At 54.1% G+C, this 24,345-nt stretch overlaps 1 long non-coding RNA gene across 1 annotated transcript; it reads left to right on the top strand.

Moving 5' to 3' along the window:
* Positions 1 to 7,868: 7,868 nt before the first annotated feature.
* On the top strand, positions 7,869 to 13,211 carry LOC110363897 (uncharacterized). The gene is made up of 3 exons (XR_002422289.2): positions 7,869 to 8,099; positions 11,650 to 11,697; positions 12,189 to 13,211. It is a non-coding gene; the product is annotated as an uncharacterized LOC110363897 (long non-coding RNA).
* The last annotated feature ends 11,134 nt before the right edge of the window (positions 13,212 to 24,345 follow it).

Raw genomic sequence — 24,345 nt, 5'->3', positions numbered from 1 at the left:
CATTGAGCCACGTAGAGCTGAGAGGAGCATTAGGGACGGGAGTGAAGGGAATAAATCAATAAAGTGGATTGAAGAGTGCTCGGCTGGCTTGCTATTCTGCGGCTGCTGTGTTCTGACTTAAACGTTTTACATCCATCACGGGCTGCAGATGTAACTCGGGCTCGCAGGCAACAGGTTTTGTCCTTATCAGCGCAGGTTTATGAGCAGGTGGAGCAGCCCTGCGTGGTGGCCGCTGCTCCGGAGCATCACCCCCCGCCCGGTGGGCGCCTCTCCAGGGGCTTCACTCAGCAAAGCCGATGGAAAGTGCAGCTCGAAGCGTGGAGGCACCGTCACTTCGTGGGTGTCGCCTGTTTGATGTGTAAACCAGAATGTTGAAAGCTGTCGGGTAGTTTACATCGCATGTGCTGTGTCTGTGGTCAGACACTCCCGCGTACCCCCTGCTTTCTCAGCCCTTCACTGGGGACATGCTGCCCACCTCGGAGGACGCTCAGCACTTACGTTCCTGTTCAGAAACAGCCTTTTGCTCCATTCTGGCAGAAACCGTGGAGATCAGGCAACCAGCTAGTGTGGAAGCCCATAAGTCTGCACATGAATGTGGAAATCTGTGTTTCTGCCCGGTTCATCCCAACCCGCACCCGCGCTGGAGCTGGCGCTCCCTGGCAGCCGCTCGGAGATGGTCTCCACAAGGAGCAGCTCCCGAGACGGGGAGATGAGCTCAGAGATCTCTGCTGCTTCTGCTCAGCCGTGGTGAGTGCACAGAGGGAACGTGGGCTCTGCCGTCCTGCTTGGCACTGCTCACCTGCACGTAGCAAATTAAAGCCCTGAGCGCACGTTCTGGGGGAACTGCTATTGCCCCCAGAAAGGAGAAGACAAACCCACACCCCTTCTCTGCGGTGCCCCTTCCAACAGGGTGTGTACCAACAGGGTGACTTCTACAACTTCATAACTTCTACTAATTGGGATTTTCCTTTTATAATAATGGCATTCTGGCAAACAAAAATGTACCACGCTGCCTCCTCATCGCCTGTCTCCTGTGCTTCCAGAGCTGCTGTAAACACAATGGGATTAAGTGAAAACCCTCTTTGCAGAAGTACAGTCACTGTTCTGCCTTTCAGCAGGTCTGATCACTTGTGGGTAATTTGGAGCACATCATCCTCTGTCCTCCTTTTGGCTAAGAGGGAGCTCTTGCTTCTGAAGGAAACATTGCATTTTCATTGGGTTTAATTCTTCAGGAAAAGAAATCATTAATGTCTCCTGACTTTGAAACCTGGAAGTCTTATCATCTTGCTATTAATAATGGTGGGGGTTTTTTGCTGAAATGTTACAGAAAAGCAGCTTTTAAGTCTTTGCTATGGTCAGACAATGGGAAGATGCCATCAGCTCCATGCCTGGGAGAGGCTTTAAGGGAATTTTAAGGGAGCCAGAAGCTGGAAGTGAAGCACCAAATAGATGGATTAGGATTGTTATCAACCCAATAGTGCTGCTTAGAATAAAACATCCTATAGAGGAATGACCTGCCTTGAGCAGTGGAGTCTGGGTTTTCCTACACAGAGGCAAGATGGGCAGAGAAAGCATCATGACTGGGCCACACCCCCACCACCAGACAAAGGTGCCTGAATTTCGCTGTGCACCTGCAGCATTTTCCACATGGCTGCAGGAGTCTCCTGTTCGGAGCCCTGTGAGCAGGTTTGCAGTGTGGTTTGTGCCTCCTGCCACGTCCCTCTGGAGCCCCTCGCTGCCCCGTCTGTGGCTGAAGAAGGAAACCTTGGGTTTCCCTTCCCCTCACAGGACTTTGCAGACTTGTCTTGTGGGCTCTTGCCTCAGCTTCACCCATCCAAACCCCTCTTTTTGCCTGTTTTTTCTTTAAAGCAAACTCTCGTATATATGATAAATGCCACCCAAGACTTGGCCATTCTCTTCATACCATTCACCAGACCGTAACATCAGGCTTGAGCTGCAATTCCTTGCTGGGTGGTGGCAACCTGGAATTAGCCATGATGTATGAGAGTGTCCAAAGAGAGATACTGAAAGATAAGTTGCTCAAGAGGTTTAAAAAATGAACTGCGAGGATTCGGGGTAAAGAACAAGCCAGTGTCTGCCAGAAGGGAGGCAAAACTGACGCTGGTTTTAAGAAAGCTCTCTTCATTCAGCAGCATTAATGTCTGCACAGCTCTGAAAGGAGATTTTGGTCAGTTTGTACCTCTTTTATGACTGCACATAGTGCACTTTATTTGTAGGTCTTATGCAAATAGCAACCACTGTTTATTTGCTTTTAAACTCTTATCAACAGTGATAGGTATTGTTTGTTTTTAAACAAAGAAAGGCTACTGTTTAAGTGATATTTCTTGCTAATTGGAACTTACTGTGTGGGACAGAGCGGAAAGGGAGTTTGACTTTTAGCCAGCCCATATGTAAGAGTGCTCTCATTTTAACAGAGCTGAATGCTGCTCGTCGCCGGCTCCTGATCTGAAAAAGCAAAGTAAATATTTCAGCATTGAACAGCCTCTTCTCCGCGCTTCAGAGCTCTGGGGGGAAAACGCATTTTCATAATTGTGAACTTCGTAACAGTGAACTTGCATGTATTCGAGGGAGAAAAAACAGACAAGTTGGCTCCAGGAGAGGAGCTGGGTTGCTCCTGCACCCGTGTCCTCCCGTGTCCCCCCATGTCCCCCCGTGCTCACTCATGTCCCCCTGTGCTCCCCCGTGTCTCCCCGTGCTCCCTTTTGTCCCCCCTTGCTCCCTCATGTCCCCCCATGTTCCTCCACGCTCCCCCATGTCCCCCTGCGCTCCCCCATGTTCCCCCGTGCTCCCTCGTGTCCCCCCGTGCCACTGCTCTGCTCCCCAGCTCCTCGATGTCCCCCCTCTCCTTCCTGCAGGTTTGGTCCCGGGGCCGCACAGGGATGATGGGGCAGCTGGAGCGTGGGGCAGGGATGAGGATGCTTGTCCCCCAAACGCTGGTCCCACAGGTGCCGCTGCCACACGGGTGGATCCATCGCTGCTCAACCCCTCTCCTCCTGTCGGTGTCACGTTCTCCGGGGTTGCTCAGGAGCCCGCTTGCTGCTGCTGTCCTTGGGAAGAGCGAGCGCCAGGAGCTCATCTCCATCAGGACCTTCTGGTGGCTGAGGTACATTCCCTTTTGCATGGGTGCCATCCCAGCTGGTTCTCCCTGGGGCACGGGGACCCTGTGTCCATCTCTGGACCTCAAACAATTGTTTTTTACTGCAGAAAACTTGATTCTAAAGTTAATTTTTCAGCCGACATAGCTGAGCCTGTTTCTATCAACTTGTAGGTCTTTTGGGAAGCTCATTGATGTCTGGGGTCTTTCCCTTAAACTTTGAGGCCAAGGGAACAGTCTCGTTAAACAAGACAGCATAATCTCAGCAGAGAAGTTTTGCAGTTCATGCCAATTAACAAATTCAATGATGCTTTTAGCTTTTCTTTTTTGGTGGCCCAGACACAGGCACACACTGTGGAGGCTCATACGTGTTTCGAAAGGGCTGGTTAATAACTAGAAGAGCTGCTTCGATATTGGAAAGATTTTGAAGACCCAGGGAAGCTCAGAATGCAGAGGAGGATGGGGATGATGGAGGACGCCCTGCAGAGAAGAAGGGAGCGCTGGCCTGCAGGATACCCTGGGATGGGGAAGACTGAAGCAGATTGGCTGTCTGATGGCCTCTGCTGGAAATTATCATAAAATCTTTAAAGCAAATAAAGTTCCCTTAAACTGAAAAGGTATTATTTGAATGCTCTCTGAAAGAAGAGGTTTGAACAGCATGATCTATTCTGTCTCAGAAATGTCACGAAACATTTATACAGCTGCTCAGTTGGCATTAAAATCTAGGTCTTCTGCAGGAACACAGCAAACAGCTCCAGGTCACTGGGGTAAGTCCAGGACCTCAGGCAAGGGGTGGCTGGGGACGGTGGCAGCTCCAGCCCAGCTCAGCTCTGCAAGCAGATGACCACACGCCACAGGCGATACCACGCGGCCACCGCTCCTGGTTTCAGCACAAGAAACCAGGCTGGAAACCAGTTTCCCTGCACAATGCTGTGGACTGCTGCCTGCAATACCACGTCCAGCACAGCGGGTACTGGAGAGGGTGGAGGAAAGAAACAAAAGGAGAGGGAGGTGCCAACATGGGCAGAGATATCCCCTGTTGCCTTGTGAGAGTGGGAGAGGGGCTCCCCGATGAGCACACGGCCTCTCCCAATGGTGGGAGTCGGAAGAACACCAACCAGTTGTTTTCAGAGGAATGGTTATATCTGCAGAAAAGTAGACATTTTATCTGCTGATTATCTCCTCTATCCACTTCTCCTCTCCCTTGCAGCCTGTCCCACCTGCCTTGTCCCTCGCTGCCCCCTCCTCTCCCTCCTTCATGTGCCAAGAGGCTGAACACACAGAGTCCTGCTGCCTCCTGCCATGTGCTGGGCTCTGCTGCCCCACCGCTCTGCCCCATGGCACCGCTGCCAGCCCAGTGACCACCGCAGGCCATGAGAAATGGGACGGGAGGGTGGTGGGACACCTTCCTGCCTTGCACCCCCTTGGGAGCTGCCCTGGGTGCTCGCGAACTGCCCGTTGTCTGATGCAAGCACCAGAGTTTTCCTTCAGCCCTAGTGGGAAAAGTCTGTGGCTTTGGGTAAATATCCCATCTTTGATCCTTTCTCCTGGCTGCAGTTCCCTGTTTACACAGACAACCACAGCCCTTTGTATCTGCACTCATTAACTCTTCTGAAGCATTTTCTGATCACCGAGATAAGGCTCCGGGTGTCTGAGCAGGGACCAAGCCCACGTCTCTGCGCTTCCGATCCTGCCCTGACAGATCCCTCTGAGCATCTCACCAGCTGCTTGGGTATGTTGATGGTGGCAGCCGTCCCAGACAAACCACGGGGGGACGGATCTCTCCTCCCCGGGCTAGCACACCTTTTGTTCCCCAGAAGGCAAATGCAGGAGACGCACCTCGCGCAGGCACCGGCGAGCCAGGGGCAGCAGCCCCGCGGGCAGCGCTCCGTGGAGGACATGCCTCGGTGCCTCTGCTGCTCCTTCACGTGCATTAGGGGGTTTTTAGGGTTGGGTTTTGGTTTTTGTGGGTTTTTTTTTTTGCTTGCTTTTATCATCCTAGCCTTTCTGGCAGGCTTTTGAACATACATAATGACTTGGAAGGTGCAGCAAAGGTTCTGGCATCCACGGAGTAGAGTGGGAGCAGAGCCAAGACGCAGGGCCGCACAGTGGTTTCATCCCATTTGCAAACTATAAGGCTGCCTTTGAGCGGAGGGGGGCACTGCGAAGGAACATGTGCTAAACATCATGTTGGGAAGCTTAGCGCATTAAGGGGAACAGCGTGCTGGCTACGGACAAATGGAAATGGTTTGCGATTTGTTATAGGAAAAGGGGAGGCGAGGAGCAGTCTCTTTTGATTTAGGGTTTAGTGAGCAGCTCTGGCAGGGCAGGTAGGATGGTCTTCTCTAGGTGTTTCAGCCAAGCAAGTGTCAGAGTGGCATAAATCAGAGTTCTACCCACGTCTGTCAACCCTTTGGGAAGGACTCCTTGGTATCCGAGAGCTCGCACACAAAGAACGGTATAGACACAAGGTAATGAGATGTAAAGAGAGTCCTTGGGAAAATAAAAACCCAGACACCAACCTGCAGCGTGTGCTTCAAGCCTGGGCTCTGAAATCTTGCCTTGGGCACCTGGGATGGCACAGAGAGCTGCTCCTGCTCAGCACCGCTGTGTCCTCGATGATGACACTGCAAGTGGTGGGTGCCTCCAACAGCTCCAGAGCCAGGGACAGACCAGCTCATTAAGCATTAATTTACCCACCGTGTTTGTGCAGTTCCCTTCCTGCCACAACAGAGGCCATGACATTTGATGTCCTGTGGTGGACCTTGGTTGACCAGGCTGCTCTCATAAACCAAAATACCTACAAGACTGAAAGACTTAATCCATCATCATGCTGCTTGGGATGGTGGTACAGCCGGAAGAGTAAACTTCAGAGCTGGAGCTGTGGGTGCTGACTGACGGGTGCGGGTGGGTCAGGTTCCCTGGGATTTAGGAAGGAAGGTTCAAAGCTGCAGTTAAAAACTGAAATCTCTCCTTCAAAGGAATTCCTATCTGTCCCTTACTTTCTCCACCCCAAGCCTGCAGGAGACCATTTTGTCAATGCTGGGGTGGTGGGCAGGAGTCTGATGACAGCTGCAGCCAGACGAGAAGCCCCAAGGTCCTGCAGGAACAGAAGTGCTATTCCACCAAATGAAATGCCCAGGTATCATTTTTGGGAAAGAAAAAGGATCAAAGCAGCAGAAGGAAAGCTGAGAGCCTTTCGGCAAACGGGGCAGGGGTGCTTGCGCTGGCGGAGGGCAAGCACCAGCGCAGGAGCTGCCTCACACACCTCTGGCTGCAGACCAGGGCTTGGCCCTGGAGCATCCTCCGAGCCCAGCAGGGGGACCAGCTCAGGGTCTGGCTGGGGATCTGGGCTGTGGGGTGCTGGAAAAGCACTGTCTGTCTCCTACCTGAGTGACAAAGAAGCTGGTGTGAAACACTAAACACGGGCTCAAAGCCTCTTCCAGATGCACATCAGGGGATCTGGCTCTAGAGCTGGACGTGGCTTCCCTTCTCCTGGCCTGATAGCTCTGCCTGGCGGTGCTCCATGTCAGGGTGCAGAGAGGAGGGGTCTTGGATGGCATCTCCGAGGCTGAGACATCCCCCTGCTGCTGTCCCCTGCCACACGCTGACGTGGCAGCAGGTCCCAGGCTGATGCTGCATTGCTGGGGCTGCAGAGATGCTGTTCCTGGTGCTTGTGCTCCACCCCAGCACGGGAATGCAGGGTGGCAACAACCACCTGCAAAACGGACTTGTTCCCACTATTTTTGTGCTGTACCTGGCACAACAGCTCACCAACCTGCTTTGCAGAGCTACAGATATAAATGTTTAATAACCAATAACACGATACTGGCTGGGTGGTGACATGCATCAAACCGTGAGGCACACACCAGCCTGTTCCTGAGCAGGGAAAAGCCGCTTCCCTCCACATCACTTACAGCTTTAATGGGTATAGAAAATAAGTCACACCCGAAAATGTATAAAAATGGCATTTCCCCTCCGTGATCTCACTGGGAGGCCAGAGGCAGCGGTTCTGACACGGCAGCTGATGCAATCAGGTCTGTGTGAGTTGGACCTGGCACTGCCCCACGTGCTGGGCTGTGGGACAGGAGTCCCGGTCCAACGCAGGCACTGGGACACGGCTGGAGGTGCCGGCCAGCCCGTGTCACCCCCTTCCACCGGCAGCTCGCTCTGCTCCACCACTCCCCCCCTTTTTCTTTTTCCATTTGTTTGTTCATTCCTTCTTTATTCTCTGCAATTGTCCTTAATGGAAACAGCATCTCAGCAGAAGTCACCCTGCAGGAAAGCTATAGCACAGAGGGATTTTTGTAGATGGCTTTAATAAAAACATTGAAGGTCTGTTGTTGTTATAGTGCTGTGTGATCCATTAAGTCTATTAAATACAACAGAGGAAAACTGTGAAAAAAGCCAGAGGAGGCCATGATGTCACGAAAAACAAATGAGCCGGGGCCACTTTCCTGGTTTTCTGCCATTCGATGGCATCAGAGCTCTGCCCGGCGCCTCGCTGGCCATGCCAACGGAGCAGGGACCTGTGTTTGCTTGCCCTTCGTTTGCCACGCGTGCAGGCGTGGATGTATCTGGGCTCCCATAAACGTGTAGTTTCTAGATATTAAATCCAGAGCATATTAAAGGCGAGGGCCCCGGGAGATATGCTCTTCCCCGCTGTGCACAGGCTCCCCCACGGCACACGTGTGCTGGATAATTGGTAGCTCGTGTGCCTGCACAGGTGTCTCTGGTTTTGGGTGGCCCACATCAGAAACAGGGACTGGCTGTGTTCTCTCCTCCTCATAAAACACTCATCAGCTGCAGACAGGGATGGACCTGATGCTCTGTGTTGCTTCTCTGCCTGCCAAAGCTTCAGGTCTGACTGCATGCTTCAACCTGGAGCCTAAGCCAGGCTGAAATCCAGCCTTAAGCTCAAGGACAGACATTCCACCTCAGCACAAAGTGGCCATGAAGGGTTGGAAGGAGGATGTGCACAGAGGTAAGACTGTTGCTAGGGAGCTGCTGCATGGGGTGAAGTGTCTTCTGCAAGGGGAGAGAAGGTCTGGCCAGGGAAGGGATGGTTCAGAGCACACAGTGGGGTCATGGTGTGGGATCTTCCTGGATGTCACCCTGGGCATCCCACCATCACAAAACACCGTTCAAACAAAAAGGCTGGAAGTTCCTGAGCTCTTGGGGTCTGATGTGCCCTCTGGCAAAGCCATGGGTGTCACCACCAATCCTCGCTTGGTGGCTGCAGTGATTAATGACCACCTGGAAAGTGTGTGGAGGTCGTCTGGTGGAAGAGCACACGGATTACATGTGGGTTTAGGTCTTTGTATTTTGCATGTCTTTGTGCACCCTGCCTGGATCTTGCTCTGCTCTAAGCCTTTATTTGTGGAGAAGGGATTCAGCGAAGGCTGAAGTAGGAGGCAGGGAAGGGTGGATACTGGAGGTCCATGTTGTGCTGCTCACCCGCAGAGCAGGCAGAAGATGCTTGTGACTACGTGCACGGCATGAAGGACTTAAATGTCCCCAACTGCTTTAGCACAGAGCCGAAAATCTCTCACATCCTGGGAACACGCCCCGGAGGCAGATGGCTCCCAAGCCCAAGGCAAACAGCGGGGTGGGCTGGAGCCAGCCCCCCCGTGGAAAACCAGCCCGGGCCTCCGGCAGCGGGCAGGCATTCCAGCAATTCCCTGCACAAACAACACAGGATAATCCATCTATTCTGTTTATTTGCACAATATAATTTTTTTGTTGACATTCGAGAACCTTTTTCCTCTATTCCCCCTTCCCTGGTGTTGCTCTCAAACATTAACCCCTGGGATCGCAGCAGCACACCAGAGCCCCGCGGATGCCAGCCTGGGGAAGCTGATGAGCCCTGGGCAGGTGAAACCCAGGAGCTGCCACATGGGAGCCCTGGCCACGGTGAGCAGGGGACCCGTGGCTGCGTGTCCCCTTGCCCGCCTGCAGCGTCCCGTCCCCTCCTCAGCGATGCTCTGGCGTCTCGCGGGTCCCTGCCCGGGCGACACAGTGCTCTCCATGCCGGCAGCCCGTCTGTCCTCCCTGCCACCAGCCCTGTGCTGATGTCACAGCTGTTAGACAAAAATCTGGGGCCCAACCAAAGGGCATCTAGAGCAGCGTGATGTTCCCAGCCACAGCCAGATGTGCTTGCTCAAGGAAGAGCACCAGAAATAAGTCATGTACGGAGTGATTTTATCCCTTGTGTATCCTCCCACGTTCTGCCAGGCCATGGTTTATACTTCTGGAGTTGCTTAATAACCCCTGTTGGACCTGCCTTCAAAGAAGGCATCTAATCCCTTCTGGAAACCTTTTAATACCTTTGGCTACTACACTACTTTGTGGCAATGAATTATTACGTGACTGGCCAGTTCTTTCTCATCATTGGACTTTCTGGCCTCTTACCATCCATGGTGACTTGAGAAGGGTGTGCAGACTTTAAAAAGAACCCCAAAACCATTCTCCTTGTGCATCTGTCATTCCAGTCACCAGCTACTGTAATTGTATTTTGTGGCACTATCAGCTATAGACAATATTCAGGAACAAAGCAGCAGAGAACAAGGTCTCTGTATGCAGACTCCAGCACAGAAACAATTTGTAATCCTGCTGTTATTGGCCTGGTACGCCAGGGAAACAACACTTTCCCAGGAACTTGTGCCACAATGTATTTGCAAATATCAGATTGGGCTTTTCAAGTAAACAGACCTAAAAGTAGATATTTCAAAACAATGGATATTCAGAACTTGCAATGCAAGCTTGGAAGCCTAATGATCAGACTGTGATTTTAAATGCTCGAACACAATAAATTAGACAAAGGGACCCTTCTCGTGTTTATTGCTTGTACCTTTTTCCCTTGTTCTTCTCCTCAGGAGGTTTTTCCAGCAGTCGTGCTTTAGTCGGTACAGCAACAGGCCGTGAGACATCGGAATGTGCAGCGTGAGTTGCTGGTGTTAGCGTGAGACGTTCGTGGAGAATCCAACCTGATTCACTCTGATGTCTCTGGGTTTCAGCCCCCCCTGCCAGCGCTAAATGGATGGCAGGTTAAATGGATGGCAGCGACTGCATCTGGACATGGCACAGAAAGCTTTCCTGGCCCATCCCTCGCGGTGTGAGTGCTTCAAGGAAATGCTGGCTGCTCTATTTTTATTCAGTGAATTGAAAGGCTGGAGTGTCTAATTTTGTGCTAAATATACCCCAGAGCAGAGTGTGGGGACAAAGGGGCATGTTTGTGTGGCTGGCAATGCTCCCACTGGTCCCCAGCATCCCCGGGGTGCTCAGCATCCCTGGCTCTGGGGCACTCGTGTCTGAGTCCAAATCATTATCCAGGAATCAGCCCCATGTAGCCCCTGGAAATCCATTTTCAGTAGAAATATTCCTATTTTGTCTTCCGTTTTGAAGTTAGCTGTGAAACAGCTATGGCCACTTGGCTGGTCTTAATCTACAGATTAGGACCTTTTACATGACAAGGCTTTTCCTTTTCCTTGAGCTCGGTACTGTGGACAAAGCGCAGGTGTCTCTGCACGGCTCCGACTCAAAGCTAACTCAAACAGGAGACTTTCTTGATTGCAAAAGAGTGTTACCAGAATTGGGTCTGAATAAAGAAGTCTGGTCTTGGAATAACAATATTCACAGCAATAGACTGCATTATATAATGTACTATAATAAAAGATATTACAGTATTACCCAGAGACAGGAATGCAGAGGGAAGGAAGGAACAGACGTGACAATGATAAATCAATCTGGAGAAGAAATACCAAATGCAATATATTCTTTGTCTCCTTTTGTTTGAGACTCTGATAGATGTTTCCAGGTTCAAATAATAGAGCTCACAGAAACATACTTGTGCTCCTGCTCTCCTACTTAGGCATGAGGCTGATTTTATTAAAGCGCTCAGTAAACAATCGTGGCAATGCGTCTTCCCGGCCCTGGCAGCTGTTGTACAGATGTCCAGCGCTGCGGAACAGGAGTGGCTGCACTTCCAGGGAGGATAATTCATCCGAAAATTGCTCCTGATGAAGATAATGTGGGCCTTAAGGAAGCTGATAATACTGGTTCTAAAGACAGTCAATTAGGGAGCAAAGGGCAAAGAGGTGAAAAGAGACGGGGTTTCCCGGTGTGGGCAAACCTGCGCCCCAGCGTGCACCCCCAAACCACGAGGAAGGGGAAGCTCTGCCCATTGTGGAGACTCCTTTACTGCCATGGTTATAAGGTAATTTAACTTTTGAGGCCTCTGTTCAGCAAGAGGCTTGATCATCCATCTAATTTCAAACACTTAAGTAAGTCCATTGACTTCAATGATTTTCTTCAAAGGAACAGCCCCGATATTTAGCGTGGCAAGTCCCGCAGAATCCGACCCTTGGCTCCCTGCCCAAGGCTTTGCAGCTGCTCTTCCCATCATTGACCAATCGCTTCTGTGGAGGGCTTTTTTCTATCTTTGATGCTCTTAATTTACTTTTCTTACGACTTTTAACCACAGGAACAAAAGCATTGCATTTTTTTTTTTTTTTTTTGTTTTTTGTTTTTTTTAGCTGTGGAAATTAGGAGGAAAAAATGGTGACCTGTGACTTCAGCAAAAGGTATTACGTTGTCATCTCTCATAACGTCTCCTGGAGTTTCACTGGGTCTGTCACACTGTTCTGGCCAGGCGTTTTGATATCAGCGCTAAGGGAAACAATGGGATAAGAACCTGTGGTTGGAGCTGCTATTTTAAGCAACATTAATGCAGCCTTACTCAAGTGTTCTAGGTGGAATCGGGGCTTCCTGGCACAGTTTTGGGGTGCAGCCTGATGCAGGGTGCCTGCTACCCGCCCATCCCTCCTGTCCCTCCTCTGTCACACACGGGGCACTTTGGGGCCAGCAGAGGGGTGACAGCCTGGCTCAGGCAATGAGGGCAAGTGACCACAGCCAGCCTCATGTGTGTGATGGTCCTTGACCCAAAGGCTCTGATGAGTAGTCGTGATTAACAGCCAGGGGGAAGAGGACTCTAGAGGGTTTTGGTTTTTCTTTTCCTTGTTTACCTTTACCAAAAAAACCCCAACATTTCTTCCTTTTTTTTTTTTTTTTTTAGTGAGCCAAGGGAAAATATGAATGCTCACGATGGCACCTTGCAGCTGGTGCCCAGCACTGACCAGCTCAGCAAGAGCCCAGAGAAGCCGGTCCTCGTGCCAGCACGGTGCTACCCGCAGCCGAGCATCCCTCCGGCAGAGCCGCAGCAGGGACCTGTGCCCATGGACGCTGGGTGGTACCCGCAGCCGAGCATCCCTCCGGCAGAGCCGGGGCAGGGACCTGTGCCCCATGGACGCTGGGTGCTACCCGCAGCCGAGCATCCCTCTGGGAGAGCTGGGGCAGAGACCTGTGCCCATGGACGCTGGGTGGTACCCACACCTCCCCGAACACCGCAGCTCACCCAGGAGGATGCTGCTCCAGCTTTTCTCCTCCTCTCGCAGGAGGGAGGAGAGCAAACCCCACAGTGACACGCACCCGGGACCGCATCCTTCTCCAGTCACCCTCCCTCCTCCTCTCTGCTCTTTTCTCTTTCTCTCCTTCAATTTCTGTCTCCACCATGACTTCCCCTCCCTGCCACTTTTACACATGCCTCCCTTCCCATTTTTATCTCTGGATACCAAAGAAGATTAGACTTTCTCTAATTACATATCTGTTTGTTGGTGGTGTCTCCAAGCTTTGCCTAAAAGCTGCGTTGCCTCAGATGTTCTTGCGTGCAGGCTTTCTGCTTGGTTACACTTGTTTATTACTCGTTCATTAGCTTTTTTACATTGCTGGAGATCTGAGCCGCTCACATGGCAAAGGAGGCTCGAAGTGACAGCACTGAAAGGCGCTGCTAGTGAGATTATAGCTGCTGGCTGGCGGGGCTGGGAGAGCCGCAGAGGGCAAGGCGGGAGCGCTGCCTTTGTGCGCGGCTCAAAGGGCCCTGTCAGCCGGCGTCAGGCAGCCTCCTGGAAAAAAGGAACTTTCCAAAACCCCATGAGAACTGGTTAAATTAACCCTTTCCCTGGCGGCCGCCCCCCGAGGGGCTGCGGGCAGAGGCAGGGGAGCTGCTGAGCTGCCCTCCCACGGGTACGTGTGTTCCGCACTCAGCTTTATGAACAGGCTTATTCTTTTCACATCAGGACAGAAAGTTCAAAATCTTGAAATAAGTCAAGTAGAGAATTATCAGTCCACAGCCAAACAGCTCTGCCTTGTCCTTATGGCTTTAAATCCCGCAGCTCGCTGTACGGAGGTGCAGGACACCCAGCACCACTGAGCCGGTGGCCCTGCTGATCCTATCTCTGCAGCCACCCACTGGGTCACTCGGTGCTTTTCATAGAATCGTTCTGGTTGGAAGTGGCCGTTAGGACCATTGAGTCCAACCCTTTTCTGCCCTCGTTCCTCCAGGAGCCCCGGGGAGAGGATCCGCGTGGCGATGCTGAGCCTTGCCCCATGCGTGCGCGGGTGCTGTCGCGGCTCCAAACCATGGCAGCGCACAGCAAGGCTGTGTTTCCATTAAAACCACATTATATTTAATTGCAGGGGAATCCTGAATTAATGGAGCAGAGGAAACCAGGTGGTGAAGAGGCCAAATGGTGCTAATTGGCTGTTCCATGACAGATTGTACAAAGTACCTGTGGCCCCAGGACAGCGGAGCAGCAGCATCTACTGTGGAGAGATGCCCCTGCCTCGGTGCCCAGGAACGGGACTCACTGCTGCCACAGCAGGGGTGTTTACACACGAACCTGATGGACGGGCCAGGCTGTGACTGTTCATACAGCATCTCCGAGAGGCAACCAGAAGGGCTGACAAGCTCCCAGCGAGCGCTCGGCTCTCCGCTGCCAGCCGGGTGCTGCGCCCCGCGCTCAGGGAGCAGGGCAGCGTCATGATGGGGCTGCTGGTGCCCTCCAAACGCCGCCGCGGCTCGTCCCTCCCCACCAAACCCCACTGGCAGCGTCACTGGGGACTTTCAGATGTCACTATTGCCTGCAAAGTCCCACGTGACCATGTCCCGATGCACCTCAAATCCCTGGGGATGGTGATGAGAGGAAAGTGCTGGCAGGTGGGGGACGACCTGGATCCGACCACCAGCTCCTCCAACGGGCTGTCCCTTCAGAACCAGCCATGCACCAGTGTCACCACGGGCTGGAGCAGGAGGACATTTGTCCCCTTGGCCAGCAGGCCAATGCAGGCAGTGGCTCAGCGGACATGCCTGATGGCACCAGGGACAATAAATCCCAGCAGAAGCAACGTGCCCTGTGCTTTGAGCAGGGGCCACATGGCATGGTGTGGTCCCATGTGGCGCGGTGCCATGTAGTGTGACATAGCGTGGCATGGTCCCACACGGCGTGGCACGGCGTGGTCCCGTGGCACAGTGCATCCCGGGGCTGTACCCAAGCCGTGGAGCAGCAGGAGCAGGTCCAGGGCCGCGGGCTGCCGCTCGCTGCCAGCCTGACGGAGCAGGGGCTGACGGGACTGACTGCCATCGCACGCACGATTGTCACACACAGCCACTGCCTGTCCCCGTCACGAGCCCTCTGCAAACACCACGCAAACTGGCAGACTTCTTGGTGCCCAGCTCTGACCTGTTCCTTAAGTGAAAAAGAAGAAAGGTGCCAAGAGCACATGACGACAGGCCCTGACATTTTGTTTCCCGAAGATGCGTTTTGCGCAGCCTCCCCCCCTTCCCTAGCAGCAGCAGGAGCTCTAATGAACTCACCCACTAATGGGCTGGAAGGGTTTTAATTGCTTCCCCACCACCCCCGCTGCCGGAGCAGCGCTCCGGGGCACACGCGTGAGAAAGGTTTCCTTTCACAATTTGCATTGTTCCGAAGGAAGCACATTTTTTTCCCAACTCCTAATGAATATTGCAAATTCCAAGGGCTTGAGGAGATGAATCCTGCCAGGCCGGATCGCGCTCTGCAGAAACACTTTGTCACTAGCTGTTCCCATCATGTGCTCTTTAAAAGCCCGATAAAGTCTAACTCATGATTATGGACAGCTAATGTCTTCAAAGCCCGCACCGCCAGAGTCTCTGGTTTCAGGTCATGGAAATGCCACTGTCACTTCAATGTCTGAATGTCCCAAACACGTTGTCAATAGGGATGTGAAATGCCCTGAGTCAAGGGAAAGGGAGACAAAGGGAGCAGGCGCTCAGCTGCTCCCCAGCACCGGCCCCGCAGCGCTGGGGCTGCGCTCAGCCGTGGCACCCGAAACCCGAGCAGAGAAACCCCTGGGCTGTGCCCACAGGTGTGTGTGGACCCACCAGACACACGGAGACATCCCAGCGCTGCTTCGCCTCCTCAGAATTTGTGTGTGCTGTGCCTGTGCACAGGTGTGTGCACAAGAGCTACTGGCACACATCCCGCACACATCCCGCGCTCATCCCGTACACATCCCGCACACATCCCGCACACATGCCACACTCATCCCGTACACATCCCGCACACATCCCGCGCTCATCCCGCGCTCATCCCGCACACATCCCGCACACATCCCGCACACATCCCGCACACATCCCGCACACATGCCACACTCATCCCGCACACATCCCGCACACATCCCGCGTGCCACCGCGATGCTCTGGCATTTGGAAATGTTTCCGTGCCCAGTCTGTGCAGGGGTAATGGGCAGCCAGGGTGATGGGCAGCGTCCCAGAGAGCTGTTCAATCTGCACGCTAATTGATGGGGGGGACAGGAACACAGACACAGGTGAACACGGTAATAACAACCACACGGTCAGAACTGGTAGAACCATTTATAAACAAGTTAACATGAGTTTAAGGAAGGAAAGCCGAAAAAGGAACTGGCAGTGCATGGGAGCCCTGTTCAATCCATCGCTAGCTGACTTTCTGCCTCTTTTTAGCTGAGCTAAAAAATAACTTTCTTCACCCCCAGCGGTCAGCCGTTTTCCTAAGGAGCAGGGACGCGCGGGAGAAAGCGGGAGCTGCCGTGTGGGTCAGGATGGACACGGCCGGCGGGGTGTCCCGTCCCTGCGGCCGGACCCGCTGCCACGCGCCTGCCAGGTAACACCGCCAGCACCTGGGCAATATGTACAGTATCACTTAGCTAAGGCTCTTCTCTTTCATAGTGTCAAGGTGTCACATTTTATGAGAAAACATTATAATATTTGCTGCGACCACATTATTTGTTGGCCTCATTTGAAATTCCATGTATTTACAAACAGCAGCTGAGCAGTAAAGTCACACACTTTACGTGGCTGGAGGACGCTCATGTGTGGCCACTGATATTTATGAGTGATGTCTACAAATATTTAAACAAGTAAGTCAAACTTTAGCCCAGGGAACCAAAACGTTTTGCTGCAATCGAGAGCAGCATGGCAGGAGGGACGAGGTTCACTCCTGTGGCAGCAAATGGGGAATATCCACTGTTATCGCTCACCGGGGATCACCGTCCCCACCGCCGCGCTGGTGCCCGTGTGCAACGCGTTGGCCACGGCCAGGCCCTCTCGCTTTTCCCTTGTTTTCTATAACGGACACAACCATTTTCTTCTCTGCCTTTCTGTGTATTTTAATCACCTTTAACATCAGGCGCTTCTCGGATGATTTGAACTTTTCAGTCCTGCTGCTGTGCGCGTTCCCTCGGCTGCCTTTTGTTCTCTGAGCAAAACAAAAACGGAGATTAAAGCTCATTTTTAATCTTGGCTATTTTTGGTAGTGCTTTTCCACCGCTGTTTCTTATTTCTCCTATCCATTTCGCAGGAATCGCATCTCAGATAGTTTAAATGCTTTCATTTTGAAAATGCTCTCCCAGGGAAACGGGAGATGGACGAGTTGTTTGAAAACCCTCAGTATTATTCACTTCTCACCTTGGGTTTTGGTTTTGTTTGGTTTTATTGTTTAAAACTGTTAGTGCAAAACAGCGAAAGAAAGTGGCTGTAGTGGTGAGGACTAAATAACTATAAAAACCAATAACAAGCCAGATTTTCCACTACAACGGAGCAAGAGTGAACTTTTCCACCAGGAAATGAGAAGCAGCAGCACCGCGTGTGTGCACGCGCGGGGTGAGCAGCGAGATCCCACTGTTCTGTGCTCAAGGAAAACACTTCAAATGACAAACTGTTCGCAGAAGGAGGTTTTTCAGCACCTGCTGTTTGCGAGGACACAGCGGCCGTGGCCGGGAGAGCTGCGTGCACAGGACACACACCCGCAGGGCACAGCGCATCCTCCACACATCCCCATCTGACCATGGCAAAACCTTCGTTGGAAGCATCCTAACTTTTGCACAGGGAGATCGGTAGCAAAATAATTCATTTCAATTCTAATACAGTCAAATGTTAAGGAAGCAACAGGAATACTGGTTTCCTGGTTTGGCGGAGTTTTTAGTTAAAAAAACAGACAAAGAGTGATGACTGAACACAGCCTTATGTTAAAAACAAACAAATGAAAAACAAAGCCAAAAATGAACAATAAAAACCCCACAAACTTGAAGTCAATTCTCTTTGACTGCACTAAAACCCAAGGCAGCTGGGTTTGTACGGCAGCATCACGCAGAAGGGCAGCGCCGGAGCTGTTCCATTGGAAAGAAGTCCATGCAGGTTCCCAGCATCAGGGGTTGCTCCACCTGGCCCTGTGTTTAGCACAGGGAAGAACTCTCTCTTTGTTCAACTCTTGTGCTCGCATTAAGTGGCCGAGAGCAGAGCGGGATCCCACTTTGGTCATGACAAACTCCCCACATCCTCCCACCGCCCGGCAGAACGAGGCGTCACCTTCTGCGAGCCTGCAGCAGAATAGCAAAATCTGAACAACAACAGTTATTATTATTGGAAGCGGCAACTAAATACAAAGAGCGAGTGTTTGTTTTGTTGCTCGGCACCATTATTTATAGTGGTCTGGAGATGGAGGCGTGAGAAAAGTAACTTTATTTCAGCAAAAGCGAACATGCCCGGAGTTTGACCATCCTGGCGCGGGGATGCGGTGCCGGTGCCCCCCTCAGCATCCTGGGCAGCGCAGCTCCAGGGACGCTCCCCCCCGGCCCCCAGCCCCTCGCTGCTCCTGGCAGCAGTAAATAGGGCAGCGGGGGGGTCTCGCTCCCCGTGCTGACATGATCGGCGGCGATGAGGTCGCTTTCGCGCTGCTCCGCTCCCGCCGCGCTTGTCAGGAGCCATCGCTTCCGAGCCAGGGGCCACGAGCCACATATTGCCCCATGTTGCCCTGCATCCCACCCATCACCCTGCGTCGCCCTGCGCCCCCACCCTTGGGGTTGCCAGGCCCCCAGGGAGCGGGGACACATGTGGGTGGATGCGGGGGCTCATTCCCAAAGCCCCACTGGTGGGAGTAAATCCAGCCCTTTGCTCATCTCTTCTGGGGGGTGGTTGCTGCTCCAGCCCATTATCGCCTGCTCAGGCGGGGACGGGTGCTGGGTGGGAGAATTTGGGTCAGTGGGTTTCACAACATCTCCAAGAGATTCTGGCACAGATTTTGCGTTCAGCACTGGGTGTGGGACCGGCTGCTCAGCCCCCAGCCTGGCTTTACGCCTTGGGCGGGTGTCACAGGGAACAGAGGGGTCTCGAGGAGCCCCCGTGCCCCCTGGGAGCAGTGGGGAGGAGGCTGCAAGGACACACGGAGCTGGGGTGTTTATAGTCTCCTGTTTTCTTTTGCACAATGCTGAGTGTTTTATCTGGCTGTGTGCATCGTCCCTGAACTTAAAAATAGCCATGTTCCTTCCTGGTGGCGCAGAGCAGTTTGCTTTTTCTAGATTTATCATGCAGATTTCTCATTCCCCTCACACCCAGTAATTGCTCCTGGAGACAGGAGGGCGCGGGGAGGGTTCCGTGCACGGCTTTGCCTGTCCCTGCACACACGCACGGCATCAAGCACTGGCGCGCTCCTCCGTGCCGACACCGCCGTGCCCGCGCCAGCCGTGCAGGCACGCAACTGCCGACACAGCAGGTTTGGGCACGCGAGTGTTTGCCAGCTCTGCTCAGGTTGGTTTGTGAGGCTGCTCCAGTCTGACGGGGCATTAGCAAGTGGCACTGGAGGGGATGGTGGGTCTCAGTCCCATGGTTTAATAAGTGCCACCCCTGTGAGCCACCCCGCTGCGAGCAAACCCAATGGCCAGGTTAATGGGACACACCGCTCCGTGCTCATGGAGCAGAGAAACATGCAACGCTCCATCGTTAAATGGGCTTTTGGAGATGTCTCCTGAAGTTCGCTTGGTTTTCCTCATCTACCCCATTCTCCTCGAAGCACAAATCAGGCTGGGATTTCAGGAGAATAATCTTTCAACTGAGATTTCAGGTGTTTCCGGGAGTCACCTGTGTTGTCACCCTTCTCTGAGTGCTCCTCACTGCTGTCACCAAGCAGCAGAGGGACCGCGCTCTCCGCAGCTGCAGAGCTTGGGCCCGGGGACCTGTGTGGATGACTTAGAGCTGGCTGGAGCACGTCCCTGCCACAGAGCCGCGGTGGAGGGGGCAGCCCCCTGCCCATTAGCTAGCTTGCCATGCCGCGCGGCACAGCCCCAGAACAGCGCTTGCCCGCATTGCTCAGCCCTGGAAGGAGCTTCGGCTTTGCAGACAGATGGAGTTTGAGTTTTGGAGCTGCGGGCCAGGCTGGTGGGTTGAACAGAGGAGGAGGAATTTCTCTGCGTTCTCTCCTCTCTTGGGGAGGTCACCGCCGTCTGCTGGAGCCGCCCCTGGTGCTCTGTCCCCAGAGGAACAGTGAGTAACAAGCACAGATGGACTCAGAGACACAAAATCTCCTTCTCCTGCTTCTGTTCAGGGTGAGAGAGTCACAGAACAGGGCGCACCTGGGCTCGGGCAGGGGGCAGAGCTGTGTCCAGCAGCTGCATCCTCCAGGGATGCCTTTCCACCCCTCCCTGCCCCCAGGCTCCGACAGAGGACGGATTTATTCAGGTCAGGGTGGGTGATGAGCAGCCACCCGTCCACATGTGGACAGCTCTGGTGCGTGTGTGCTCCTCCAGCAGCATTTATTTAGGGACCACCTTGCTGGAAGATGGTGGTGAGGGCAGCAGCACGGGGAGCAGGGGCGTTCTGTGCCACGCGGTCAGGTGCAAACTTGCACCATTTCTGATCGTGCGCAGTGAAAGCTGTTTCTAGAGCACCCAGCTGGTAATGCGGAGGGTGAGCAAACCAGCTGAGCGGTTGTGGCTCTTTGCAGCCTGGCCTGTCCCCACCGTGCTCGTGTCACTCTGCTCTGCAGCCCCGCAGCTGTGGTGAGACAGAGCGGAGTGAGGCCACGTTGATGGAAGCCCTTGCAGGACACACATGTGATGCCATCCCTGTAACTGAAAGCGGCATGTGCCAGACTTGGTTACCCTCTTACTGGCTGCACCTCGCAGTCGCTGCTAGAGCTGCTCTGACATTTGATGCCCCAGCTTCCATTTTAAAGGAATATATTCCTCTAGCTATGCAAAAGCCCTCTCCTGAGCTAGAAATGAAGGGAAGCTTCATCTGCAGAAGTGCCTGCGTGGGAAGACTGTCCCCTTTCCCTGGAAGCTCTGAGGTCCTCCCGTGTCCCCTCAAATCGGGGTGCAGGATGGAGCTGGTGGTGCCGGGAGGGGCTGTGCAGCTCCACAGCATCTTTCCACACTGGTGCCCAGGCATCACGTGAAGAGAAACAAGGTGTCCATGTCCCCTTTCCAAGCACACACCGGCACCTTCTGGGCACGTCTGCCTTCACCCAAAGGCAGAATTCTTCCCTGCCCATATTGGCTCCGGAGCAGGAGCCGCAGGCTGGGAGCGCGCACAGAGGACATCTTCCCGGGACAGGGACAGCAGGGGCTGAGCCGCAGGCTGCAGAGTCTCAGAGACCAAAAGCTCAAGCCAGCCCCCCCCCCCTTCCCTATTCCTGGTGAAGTTTTTGTTCTCACACTGCTGGAGTCCTAAATGCACGTGAACTCGGGCCCCACTTGTTTACAGGCTGGTGTGACCGGCTTCCAGAGAGCGTTTATAGAGCGATCCTCGTACGTGCCGCATGCTGGTAAACTTTTCCCTCCCCCCGACGCTCCCATCCTCCCCCCACGTCTCTCCACCATACGGACACAGCTGAGCAGCTACTAGATATTCAGAGCCGTGAAGGTTGATAAACAAAAGTGAGATAGGACATGGCACCAGAAAGACCTCAGCTAATGGAATTTTTAAGCTACTTAATTTGGGGGCTTGTCAACCTTGACAGCAACCCTTTAATAAATGATGTGCTGTAATTCCCAGCGAGTTCAGTAGGTGTGGGGACCGCTGCGCTGCGGAGGGGGATGCAGAGGGTGCAGACCCCGCCACAAACACCAGCACCCTGTGGCCGTGGGGACGGTGTTGAACGGGGACTCCCGGGTGGCAGCGGGTCCGGTTGAGCCACAGCACTGCCAGCAGCCCCCTAGATGCTGGGGGGATGGGGACACGGGACAGCCACAGTCTGGTGACTGGTGGCTTTGACGAAACGCCCGTCAGTGCAGCCTGCGGCAACGCCCTCGAAGCGCCAAGCAGCGGCGGGGTCCCCCCGAAACCCCGCGGGGACCCGACAGCCGCTGCTCGGGGACAGCGGCCCCGGGGGGAGGGCGCTCAATCCCGCCCCCTTCGCTGTGTTTTCCTCTGGAAAATGCCGCTGGCAGCGCTGGTGCCAAGGCGTGCGAGTGCCATCCAGTGTCAGCCGGCGGGCACGGCGGGACCCGGGGGGACCCGGGGGGTCTGTCCCCGCGCTGCCGGTCGCTGCGGCCGGGTAACAGGCGGGACCCGTCTCGGAGTGCCCGTGCGGGACGTGTCTGCCCCGTGTCCCGGGCGAGGGGGGGTGACTGTCACCCACCTCTATTTGTGGGGCGGCCCCCTGCCCCCGGAGACTGCGGTCCCGCAGTGTCCCCACAATGTCCTAGCAGAGCCCAGCTAAACCAAGGAGCCAGCAAGCAAACCCTCCTCAACCTGGGGAGTCCCCCAAAAGGTGCTGCAGCCATCACCAGGGTGTCAGGGAGGCAGTAGGGTCTCCAGGGGCTGGGGGCAGCCCCCCCAATCACTGGAGGATGAAGGAGATTTGCACCCCATGGGACATAGGGAGGTGTCCCACTCCCTCTGCTGCGTAGCTGAGCCTACTGCCAGCAGGGACAGAAGGACATGGGTGGCTGGGGGCATGGGGGGAGACCCCATTCTCCAGGGCAGCATCCTGAGAGGACACAAGGCTGAGGGTTTTCTGGACCCGGAGGCTTTGCTACCGGCAGGACACATGCTCAGCTGAACACATTTAGCAGAGAATTAATGGGCTCTGGCCTGTTCCTCGTCAACTCGTTATTCTGACCCACATCTCCACTGCCCCCAGCCCTGAGAGCCCTTGCCCTCTCTCACACCTGGACCCACCAGCCCACAGGCTACATTAGTACTGAGGTGCACGGTTGTTGGGCACAAACCTGCCCATCCCCTGAGCGCTGCAGCCTTGCTGGGCTGCAGGACACAAGTGGTGGCACAGTGCGGTCAGGTTGTGACACCCACCACCTCCCAACCCTGTCAGCTCTTTTGCAGGTCATGCTCTTTTTTTGGGGTCCTGAAGGGCATCTTCACTTCTGCTCCATGGGAATGATGCAGGACAACTCAGTTTACTGAAGGTGAAGTGATAAGGGGTAAAGCTGAAAGCTCCAGCAAACCAGCTGGGTGTTCCCCATGGGTTCTGGGGGGGAGGAGGATGCTGCAGTGGCATCTGGGGAAGAACACAGCGAGGGGTAGAAAACAGCACAAGCTTTTGACCGCTGGCGATTTGGAAATGGCAGCAGCCGCCAGGGCTGCACACATGCTGCAGCCCCTGAGCATGGTGGAGAAACGAGGCGTTGGGAAGAAAGTATCCAGGCTGGGAAGGAGCCAGATGGCAGGGGCGGTGGGGAAGCAGATGGCAGATGTAAAACATCCTGCGCATCTGAGAGCACTGAGCCCCCTGGTTCTCTGGCTGCGTGGAAGGACATGGGAGCCGGGGTCCATGGAGCTGCCAGGGCCATAGGGCCAGCAGGAGCCTGCCCTGGGGCTGGCGAGGCAGCGGTGCCCAGCGTGGGTTTGTGGGGCTCCTGCCCAGAGCTCTAGGCTCCTTCCAGCACCTCCAGCCGCCGTCCTGCTCTGCTGTGTCCTGTGCCAGCAGCTGCCTGTCCTTGGAAAGCATCTTCCCATCCCCTTCCACAGCGGCACAGAGGATGGGCTAGAACAGGGTCTCCTACATTCTTGGGAATTACACCCTATAACTTGAGCCTTGGGCTGGAGGATGCAAAGCTGCCAACTTCTCATAGGTCTTTCTGTGCCTCTAGCCCTGAAGCAAAAATATCTCCAACTAAAAATATTCAGCAAAATTAGCTGAAAATCCCAACTAGGTGTGAGACAGCTGAAATCACATTTTAAAGCAAATTTCTCATTTCCCAAATCTCTCTTGCCTGCCTCTAGAAATGTGTGCAGGAGGCCCCTGGTCCTGTGGGAGGAGGGGAGCTGATGAAGAGCCAGAGGACCCGGCAGGATCAGCAGCACCAGGACCCACGTCCCAGGCTGGGGCCGGGGCTGCGGGGTTTGGGCTGCTGGGCCAGGTGGCTCCGAACACTGCGGGTTGCTCTGTACTGTGGTAGATCCTGCCCGGAGCCGAAACAGCTGAGCGCTGAATTGCACTCTCTGGAGCTTTATAGCTGGTGAAATTAATTTTTTAAAAGTCCCTCTATGGTCTCCGGTATCCAGCATTTGGCTGAGAAGTCAGATGGTCTCCAGCCACTCGGCCCCACGTCCAGATGGCAGGGAAAGGCAGGGAGAAACCAGAGCCACAATTGCCAGTGTGTGCTGGGAACCTGTGGTCACAGCAGGAAATGTGGGACCTGGAGTTTTGTTACCCAGGCTGGGGTAGAGGATGCTGAAGGTGGGATGCTGTGGGGATGGAGGATGCTGGAGGCGGGATGCTGCGGGGATGGAGGATGCTGGGGGCGGGATGCTGCAGCACTGGGGAGAGCAGCCAAGGGTGAGCTCCTGCAGGCAGGGAACACCAGCACTGCGCTCTTGAGAGAAACCCAAACCTTTCATTTCCAGTTGCCTTTAGCATCCAATTAGGCCTTTGCAAATATTTGGGACTAGGGTGGCTTAATTATATTTCTCTTATTTCTGAGGCACCGGCGCCCGGCCGGCACACCGTGCACGCACAGGCTCCTCGGGGTGTTTTCTTTAGGAGCCCCGCACACCAGGTGTTTGCTTTGCAGCATCTTTTCTCCTCTTCCTGCTGTTTGTCAGGAACTCTCCGGAGATGCCGGATGGACGTTGCTCGTCG

The sequence above is a fragment of the Columba livia genome, chromosome 12, assembly GCF_036013475.1.
Source record: "Columba livia isolate bColLiv1 breed racing homer chromosome 12, bColLiv1.pat.W.v2, whole genome shotgun sequence".
Lineage (NCBI taxonomy): Eukaryota > Metazoa > Chordata > Aves > Columbiformes > Columbidae > Columba > Columba livia.
Note: the sequence above shows the minus strand (reverse complement) of the source record. Positions and strands in the feature narration are given on the sequence as shown.